General features: G+C 35.4%; 1 long non-coding RNA gene across 1 annotated transcript; it reads right to left on the bottom strand.

Moving 5' to 3' along the window:
* Positions 1 to 2,751: 2,751 nt before the first annotated feature.
* LOC140967850 (uncharacterized) lies at positions 2,752 to 6,418 on the bottom strand. The gene is made up of 3 exons (XR_012173648.1): positions 6,333 to 6,418; positions 5,950 to 6,256; positions 2,752 to 3,078 (listed from the first exon to the last, which is right to left on the bottom strand). It is a non-coding gene; the product is annotated as an uncharacterized lncRNA (long non-coding RNA).
* Between the last annotated feature and the right edge of the window lie 3,810 nt (positions 6,419 to 10,228).

Below are 10,228 nucleotides of genomic sequence, written 5' to 3'. Positions count from 1 at the left end.
GTACCATAGTTTTGAACTATTTTAAAATTTTCGAAAAAATAAAAATTTTCATAAATACCAATAAGCCTTCAATCTGTGATCATAAACGAACTGTCCGACCGAAAATATTTGCAAAAGAGTGAACATAACTAAAGTTACTAAGGAAAAATTCTTGTTTAAACATTGTAATCACAACGTGAAATCAGAGTATTTTGAACATTTCATAAGAACTTAAAATATGGCGGTCCTCGGGTTTAGCCTCCCGCTCAGTCCAAGCCAGGTCACTGGTCCCCACCTCCGTCTCTTCAAACTCATCCTCACCTACTTCGATCAAGTCTAGTATGTCTAAAGACTCAACATGTATGAACTTGAAATAACAAGTACTACGTAATAAAACTACACGTGTCTTTAAAATAGAGTATACATACTTGAAACTTGAACATTGCATACATAAGTTTGGACATACATACATAACATAGGCGTGCCATCATCGTAAAACTTTTCATAAACATGCTTGCATCATACATACTTGAGCATACATAACATAATTTTGCGTAGAGATATGTTACAAAGAAAATGACCCATACATAAATACACCTGATCAGACTAAACCACAGTACTGGGCTGACAGGGAAGATCCATTGCCACATACATGAGATACCCATTCATAATTTAACGGGTAGATTGGTCCCTGGTCATACTTTACCGCTTTTCACTTTTGATCTAAACCCGTTCATAATTTAACGGGGTGGATTGGTCCCTGGTCATATTTTACCGCTTTCTAATCCCATACATAATTTGATCACAAGACATTTACCATACCTCAAAAACTTTAAAGTATTTTCTTTGCACGTCGAACATACTTACTTGGCGTTAACGGATTCATTGGATCTCCCTTGGGGCCACTGCTGCACATACTAACATGAGTTCAAACACTTATCTTTCATAGCTCAGACGTAGGTACTTGTGCTCACCACCGAAGTAAATAAATAGCTTATGACATTCTAAATCACTCGGGACTTGACCTCGTTTAATCATCGTACTAAACCATGAAATAGAACCCCAAAAAAATTCCTATATTTTATATTCATAACCAAAAAACAAATCATATATTTTATATTCATAAAAAAAATAAAATAAAATAAATTTTTTTTAAAGGGGGTACACAGACCCCGTGTAGGGGTCCGGGTAAGCTCTGGAAATTCACATTTTTGAAGGAAAAAGGACACGAACTCCGTGTCGGGGTCCGGTTAGCCTCTGGACTTGGAAACTCACGAAAATTCGCTATTTTATTCATTCATTCTTTCAATCCAAGCCTAAGCACCAAGAACCAACACCTCGAGACTCAGCCTAAGATGATATTACATTGATTCAAACCCGTACAAACACCCCAAACGTCCCCAAACATCGACAAGCAACTTCAATACAACAATAACCCGTAATTCGAAATCATTTCGCTTCCTACGACTTCTATTACATCCCAAGCCAATCCCGACCAAATCGAACCACCAAATAACACCTAAATACATCCCATAACATATCTAAATGCAGTAGCACAAGCCCGGCGATGACCAACGAATCCTGCAACTCAAAAACTTTAAGAATTCATCAATAACACATTTTCAGAAAAATGCAGTTTGAGCAGTCCCACGAAAACAATCATAACTCTCTCATTTCCTATCCAAATATTTCGAATCTACTGTCAAATCGAAGGTATCAAAAAGTTCTACGTTTCATATGTTGAAAGTTTCCCAGAAAATTGACGGAAAAGTCACAGTATTTAAAATGACAGTAAATTTCGAGTTTTCAGATCTAAAATCTTTTCAAAACCGATCCAACAAAATTTTGCTCAAACCTTTTACAACATACATGGATTTTTACACATAATAAACATAAAAACAAATACTATGACGAGATTGATGCATGAATGAAAGAATATACATGCCTTTTGATATTTAAAGTTACCGAAACGACGACACCGAAGCGGGAAGGATGCGAGAGACGATCCGGGACGAACATGACACGATTACTTGCAATAAAATCAACGTAAAGTTGCTGGAAAAATTTTCAGAGGAGGGGCGGCAGCTGTTCTTGCTCTAAGAACCCTTCTTTTCTCTCAAAAGAAAAAATAGAACAAGCAATGAAGTGTGTGTGTGTATAACTATCGTGTGTGTGTGTGTGTAGAGATTAGGGAGGTAATTAGTGAGTAAATTTTGGTTAATTAAAACAATTATAATAATATCCATTAAACATACTAAATAAAATATTAATTCCCCACTAAACTACTAGCATCCCTAAATTTAAAATAAAATACACAAATGTTAAACTTTTGAAAGTTTTAAAATCTTAAAAAAAATCACCTAATAATTAAATTAGGTTTTAAAATGTTTAAAACTTAATAAATCATTTAAAATTGCCTCATTCTTAACTTAAAATAAAATACCACACTTTAAAATTGCCAAAATTGTCGCCGGTCTCTTTTCCTCGATCCCGCATCGAATAATCGCCTGAAACATGAAACTCGAGAAAATATTTTAACGTGCATCACATAAATATAAGTATTTAAAATAATGCATTTAAATAAATCATGCATCGCTAAAATAATTTGTAAATTTAAATAAATGATTTAAATATTTAATAAATGCATAGTTTTACGAATACTGAAATTGGGCTCTACATTAAATCAGTTGTCTTTGGATTTGATTTACATGATTTTAAAACTGTTGTCTTATATATATAATCATTTTACCAAACCATTGTATATTATATTTTAACATAAATTGTTTAATTAATTAAGAAAAATTGGGTGTGAAATATATATCAATTAACCCTTGTATAAAATCAATTCAAACATCAACATACTTGATCAAGAACTACATGCGTGAATTACAACAGAAATATGTCATTCATAGACTTGTAATCTACCAAACCAACAATTAAAAAAAGTATGTAACCATATTCCAAAAACTTTTAGTCAAGTTCACAAAAATGAAAACACCCTACAACAAAGACTTGCACATATCAACTCCAAAATATCTTATGTAGCTTGTTGGAATGAATTTCTCTGATGGTGCATCTTCCAAAACATCATTACAGTGCCTGTGAAACACATGCACAACTTAGCATTAAAACCATTAACGTATAGAACAAGTCATGTATAAAAAAGCAAAATGTCTTGTTAGAAGACAATAAGCCATGAATTGAGAACAATACGCAATAGATAAGTTTGTAAAAAAATCACTACAACTAGTTAACTGTTATGAAGAGCCAAAACATTCCCTAATGACAATTGATTATAAAAAATAATGGTTGGATTAAAATCTGCAACAAAAAATGATTTAAAATACTTTAAAACGGACCTCAGGAACTAGAAGAATTTTGGCATAACCTCCCCGCAAGTAGGACATACCAGAAAATTTAAAAACACACAACAGCAATATATATTCGAAATAAATTTAAATACGACCATACATTACACCTATTACCTACACAGCCAGACCATACATCACACCTATCACCTATACAACCATCAAGTACAACACAAACAAATACTCGAGGCATCTCCCCGAAGAATAAACTTTGATAAAAGACTGACAAGACTCTATTACACATATAAATAGATTAACAGGGGACTCCAACACTGACAACCAAGACCATCCCCAAAACATCCCATAAACACCTCAAAACAACACCGAAACATCCCCAAAACAACACTTGAAAGCAACAAGAAAACAGCACCACAAAATAGCCCATAAACCTCTTAACACCATTTAAAGAAGTCTGAAAACAGCTCCCATGATAGCCAAGAATTCAGGCCCCGAAACCGTCCCCAAAAACACTCAAAAATAGTCCAACTGCTCCAAAATCACCACAAAAGAGCCTCCAAAATATTCTCAAAACCAATCCAAATTCATCTCGAAGTTCACTTCCAAACCGCACAATACACAATATATGTTCATATATAACATTGATACAATGAATCTCAAACCATTCCATGAATCAACCAAAAAAAATCACATTTTTAGCATCATTTCAACATAAATATTATCACTTTCAAATGCAATTCCTCTGCTCCACATCTTCAATCCCACCTCAAGTTCCAACTTATCTTTTTTCCAATACATTCGAAGCCCAAAAACCAGTAAAAGAAAAGAAAAAATAGTAAAAATGGTAGCTGGTAGTTGTTGCCTTTGTAGCAGTCAAAATAATTACGACATTCTTTCAACATATCCCTAAAGCAATGAAGAGATCCACATGTCATGAACCAACAAACGTGCAACAAAAAAAATCACATGTCAATCCAGTATCATTTGTATTCTTGATCCACAAACTGAAAGGAAAAACGCAAGAAACCAAAATAATATCACTTTTGAAATACACATAAAAGATGTTATAAAAATCTTAAAGTAGAAAAAAGAAATTTCACCCAACTTACAAGCTAAATAATGTGCAAAATGACTATTTCTGAAACAGCCCGTAAACATGTTTGAAGGATCGAGTGTGCTAGTGCCTTCGAAGGCATTTCGAACACTATATTCTCCAATGAGCTGCAATAGCTCGTGTTATAAGAATGTTAACACTGATGAATTTAATTAAGTTTGGTTTAAAACTAAGCGGAAGAAACTCGAAGTAATCTTTCGTGAAGAAGACTGTTATTAGAAAATATTTTAACTTATGTAAACTAAAAACTGAGAAAGGTTAGATTAGTTTTTGTATTTATCAGTTCAGTTATGGTGACAACGGAACTGACGGATACTCTAACTGATCAAAACAATTTGAAAATAGTAGTTAATCAGTTAAATACACAAGATATGTTTATGGATGTTCGGAGACTTCAACTGTTCCTACGTCACCCCTTCTACCACCACGGGTAGGATCCACTGGAAGACTTTGATTTATACAACACTTTGTACAAACCCACTCAGCTAGGACTTACACTACTGCCTCAACTGAACTCCTAGCTACGACTGAAGGCAGCACCTTCAAGCCAACACTTCTTTAACGTCTATGTGTCAAAGACTACATACACAAGTTTAACGTCTTTGTGCAAGACGTTATTTGGGTGGTTGAGAGAGTTTGTGTGTGTGTGAACTGAACAGGGATGTTCTCACACACTGAGGGATATAGGCTTCTATACTAAGCTGATAACACGTTAAAGTGTCCATCTGGGCTGATTGGTTCTGAAAGCTGATTTGCAATGAGCGTGCCCTTTCTTTTCTCTATTATTTTCTCATTGAGTTGTGTTGTTGAGTCTTCACAGATCTTCTCTTTATATAGGCGGGAAAAACTGATCGTACAATGAGACTCATTTATTGTATCCGTTGCATCTTGAATTCGTTTCTTGGACTTTGTGTTTCGACTTTTCGACTGCCCATCTGAAACGTTTTGTCTTTAATGCTCTGATGCAACGTCCATTATTGTCCTTTGACTGGACAATGGCTTTGTACCTTCACGCACAGCTGGAATCCATTGAAAGAGTTTGTCTTCATCTACAACTAAAAGATTTTGACTGATGCTTCGGACTGTTCAGCTGAACTGATCTTTAGTTGGGCTGGTGAAATCAGTTGACTCGTCAGTTTAACTGATTTCACTCTCGTTCAATTGAATTGATCAGCTGGGTTTCTTCATCAGTTGAACACTCCTTCAGCTGGCCAGGCTTCTGTGGTTCTCTTGCTGAACCACCTATCAACTGGACAATCAGCTGGACTGCTCAATTGACGTAACAATTAGACTGATTCAGTTTGTCCGATCAGTTAGGTTTTCAGTTTGTGATATAAACAGCTCGAGACTGATCCTAACTTCTGCACACTAAGGTAGATTATTAGTAACACAAATTAACAAGTTTTGTTAACATCAAAATCAAGATTGCGAACTTGAAAAGTTTCAATAATGTTAAAAATTATAACAATAATGTCCAAATCCGTTCAATATGAGCTGTATTTTTTCAAATAAGATGAACTCATGTCATACCTATTCATAAATATGATCATGTATACATTCGGCCAGCTCGGTGCGAATCTCATCAATTTCTTCCATAGAATACTCCGTTTTTGTGAACTATGAACACACACAAAAAGTATATTAGTAAAAAAACACAACTTAATGAATTTTCAAAATGATAAGTAGCTAGATAACTTGTAATAATTTTAGATAAGCAAGATAATATTAATATCGATCGTAGTGAATCCCCCTCAAGAGTTGCAACTTCTTCAGTAATCTGCCTAATGAATCTCATCACGTAATAACCATATTGTTTCTCATCCGGTTGCCTAGGAGCCTATGTTAAAAAATGTCAAATTGTTAATAACAAATATATACATTAAAAACTTAGTTCGAATGAGAAATACACATACATTTATGACTTCTGATTGTACACACTTTCTTCCTTTCCTTTCCTTAATTGAGTTAAACAATCTCAACGCCCTTCATTAACATGGAACATAATTGATATATGAGTGTTTTTTCATTAAATGAAATGCATCATTAAAATTGAATATGAACTCACATTTCCATAACATATTTTCAATCCTCATCACGAATGCGATAACTTAGGGAATCCACCAAAAAAAACAATCTCCTTATAAGGCTCAATGATAGTGAGAGTTCAATGAAAACTACACACGAACATAATAAGTGTATGCAATTCACTAAAAAAACAATTGAAAAACATTCTCATGAACAAATCCAGTAGGTTGAAACGCTAAAAATTCACTTGCAGGACATTTAGTTTGGATAAAGCTTTGGAATCACACTTGAAAAGCCAAGCACGGTGCCAAAAAATAAAATAACGCAGGATGTGTCCATTTTGAATTTTTACCTATTTCATGCGTGAGTAAGAAACTGGGGAAATCTAAATTTAGTTCTTCGAAAATTAATTAGTTTTCTGATAATGAATAATGTTTACCACTGCTAAAAATTACACCTTACAAACCAGCGTACTTATCCTCACGCAACCTGCATTCAAACTTGATAATGCCATGTCGTCCTCCAAAATACTCCCATACTCCTCTGATAGTACACCCTTCAACAGCCTCAAATAAGATTCAACACTCAAAACTACAATAAAGACCCCCATATAACCGTCAATATAATGCATCTCAAACAACGAAAGTAACTTAAATCGACTCGGATAAAAATAAAAAACCGGACAACCTATAATCCGACTTAAATTCTGGAATTTCGAGCTCAATACCTCAAGAATCGAAGCTTAATCGAACAACGGTTATTGAAAGGTCACTTGGTAATATGATTCGGCTGAAAAACTGAGGGCGTTGTTGAAAGTCCGTTCAACGACAACGGTTTTTATCCGTTGTGGTAGATCAAATTTGCGACGGTTTTTAACAATCGTCGCAAATAAGAATAGCGACGGGTTTGAATAAAACCGTCGATAATTCAAAATTAGCGACGGTTTAGTCAACCGTCGCTATTTAAATTTAGCGACGGGTAGCAATCACGTCCGTCGCTAATTTTAACGACGGTCAGTAATCAAGATTTCCGTCGCTAATTTGTTTCAAAAAATAAAAAAAATACTTTTAATAATTTAATAAATCTAAAGGAAACTAATAATCCAAACTAAAATCGTGTAAAAGAAAAAATTTTTAAGTGTTTTGAAGTAGTAAAATCGTGTAAAAGAGAAAAATTTTAAGTGTTATGAAGTGGTTAGAAAAAGTTTACGTGTTGTGTGAAAGTGATAAAATTGTGTAAGAGAGAAAAATTTTAAGTGTTGTGTGAAGTGATAAAATGGTGTAAGAGAGAAAAATTTTAATTGTTATGAAGTGGTGAGAAAAATTTTAAGTGTTGTGTGAAGTGATAAAATAGTGTAAAAGAGAAAAATTTTAAGTGCTATGGAGGAAAATGGATCGAAAATGGAGATATTTATACACAGTTTGCGACGGGTTTTGGTTAAATCTTCGCTATTAGCGACGGTAAATGCTAAACCGTCGCATATTTTTATTTGGCAACGGTTTGGATTTAAACCGTCGCTAAAATTAGCGACGGTTTCAAAACAATGTCGCTAATTTTAGCGACGGTTTTTATTTAACCGTCGCTAAGTTTAAAGATGCGATTGGTTTTTTTAAAACAGTCGCTAAAATTAGCGACGGTTTTTACGCTAAAATTAGCGACGGTTAAATAAAAACCGTCGCTAATTTTAAATTAGCGACGGTTTAATAAAAACCGTCGCTAAATATTGCAACGTTTTCCAAAACCGTTGTTGTTTGTCAAAAAACCACGCTAATCGACAACGGTTTCTTCAAACCGTTGTCCATTGTCCAAAAAAACACGCTAATAGACAACGGTTCATAGAACTGTTGTCGTTGACCCTAAAAAAACGCTCAAAGACAACTGTTTTATAAAACCGTTGTCATTGATCCCAAAAACCGTTGTCTTTGACCCCAAAAAGACAACGATTTTTAAAAACCGTTGTCTTTGCCCCCCAAAAGACAACGGTTTTCGATAAAACCATTGTTAAAAAACATACGACAACGGTTTTTGTGAAAAACCCTTGTCGTATGTGCGTTGTTGTGTGCAGAATTTCTTGTAGTGAAAATAGGACTAAGATTCACGACCTTGCCTTGCTCAAAACTCCCGATTACCGCTGCAATCAAGGTCGACTGGACTTGGGCTACCTTCGCTGGTCCTCGGTGACGGCGAACCGATGTGCAGCGGCTTTGATTCGGCTGGGAAAAAAGAGGGCGCCGGGAGAGGGTTTGGTGTGTGTCTGTGTGTGTCGCGACTTCTATTAGGTATAAAGTGTGTGTTATGCTAGAAGTGTGTGGGGATAAGTTGGGATATTGGTTTTTTTAACAACAGTTTTTTAAACACTGTTGTTAAAGGATTTAGAATGTTGCTTTCAAAGCTAATTTTTTTAGTAATACGACAACTGTTTTTTTTAAATCGTTGTCTTAGGCCTTAAAAATGTACATAGACAACGATGTTATAAACCGTTGTCGTAGCTACTAAAAAAATCGTTGTCTTTCACTGACATTAATAGACAACGGTTTTAAAAACCGTACCGTTGTCTTAGATACATGAAAACGCGCTCATAGACAACGGTATTAATAGCCGTTGTCGTAGCTACTAAAAAAACCCGTTCATAGACAACGGTATTAACAAAAACCGTTGTCTTAACAAAAACCATTGTCTTAGCTAAATAAAAAACCAGCACAAATACAACGGTTTTGAAAACCGTTGTCTTAGCAAAAAAAAAAACGCCCATAGACAATGGTTTGGTAAAATCGTTGTCATTAACCCATAAAAGACAACGATTTTTAAAAAACTGTTGTGTTTGACAAGGAAAAAATTCACAAATACAACGGTTTTCGTTAAAACCGTTGTTAAAAGAAAAAATACAACGATTTCTGATAAAACCGTTGTCTTTTGAGTGTGGTTTAATGTGGAATTTCTTGTAGTGCTCGAAATATTTGGAGCCTTGTGAATCATTCACCAAAGGTAAAAGTTTTAAACATCCTATGTATGTTTAATTATTAAAATCATACGAGTGCTCAAACAAATATATCTTGAATGTCAAGATTTAAAAATTTTAAAAATTCCGCTTCGTTTTGGGCACGAGAAAACCGAGATCCAACACATAGTTCAACACATGCGAAGGATTCGACATGTACTTTCGCAGCATAGAGACGTGAAACACATTATGAACTCCCGCCAGATTCGACGGTAATGCAACTCTGTAGGCAAGTGTCCCGACTCTCTCTAGGATCTCGAAGGGTCCGATGAATCTAGGGCTAAGCTTGTCCTTCTTCCCGAACCTCATCACCCCTTCATCGGTGCGACCTTCAAAAATACATGATCCCCTACTGCGAACTCGAGATCTCGCCGCCTCTAATCTGCATAAATTTTCTGACGGCTCTAAGAGGTCCTCATCTTGTCTCGAATCCTGACCACTAACTCTGTTGTTTGCTTGAAAATATCCGGACCCAAATCTGCTCTCTCTCCTACCTCATCCCAATACACTGACAACCTACACTTCCTCCCGTAAAGTGCCTCGTATGGAGCCATACCGATCGATGCTTAAAACTGTTGTTGTATGAGAACTCCACAAGAGGTAACTTCGGCTCCCAGCTGTCCTGGATGTAGATCATGCAAGCTCGGAGTAGGTCCTTCAGAATCTGAATCACTCTCTCTGACTGTCCGTCTGTCTGAGGATGGAAAGCAGTACTGAACAGTAACTTAGTACCCAACGCCAGAAGTAGACTCTTCCAAAACGCTGACGTGAACCTCGGATCCTTGT

This window comes from Primulina huaijiensis, unplaced genomic scaffold, assembly GCF_012295235.1.
Source record: "Primulina huaijiensis isolate GDHJ02 unplaced genomic scaffold, ASM1229523v2 scaffold2897, whole genome shotgun sequence".
In the NCBI taxonomy this organism is placed as follows: domain Eukaryota; kingdom Viridiplantae; phylum Streptophyta; class Magnoliopsida; order Lamiales; family Gesneriaceae; genus Primulina; species Primulina huaijiensis.
The sequence above is the reverse complement of the archived record's forward strand: the minus strand, read 5'-3'. Positions and strand labels throughout refer to the sequence as shown.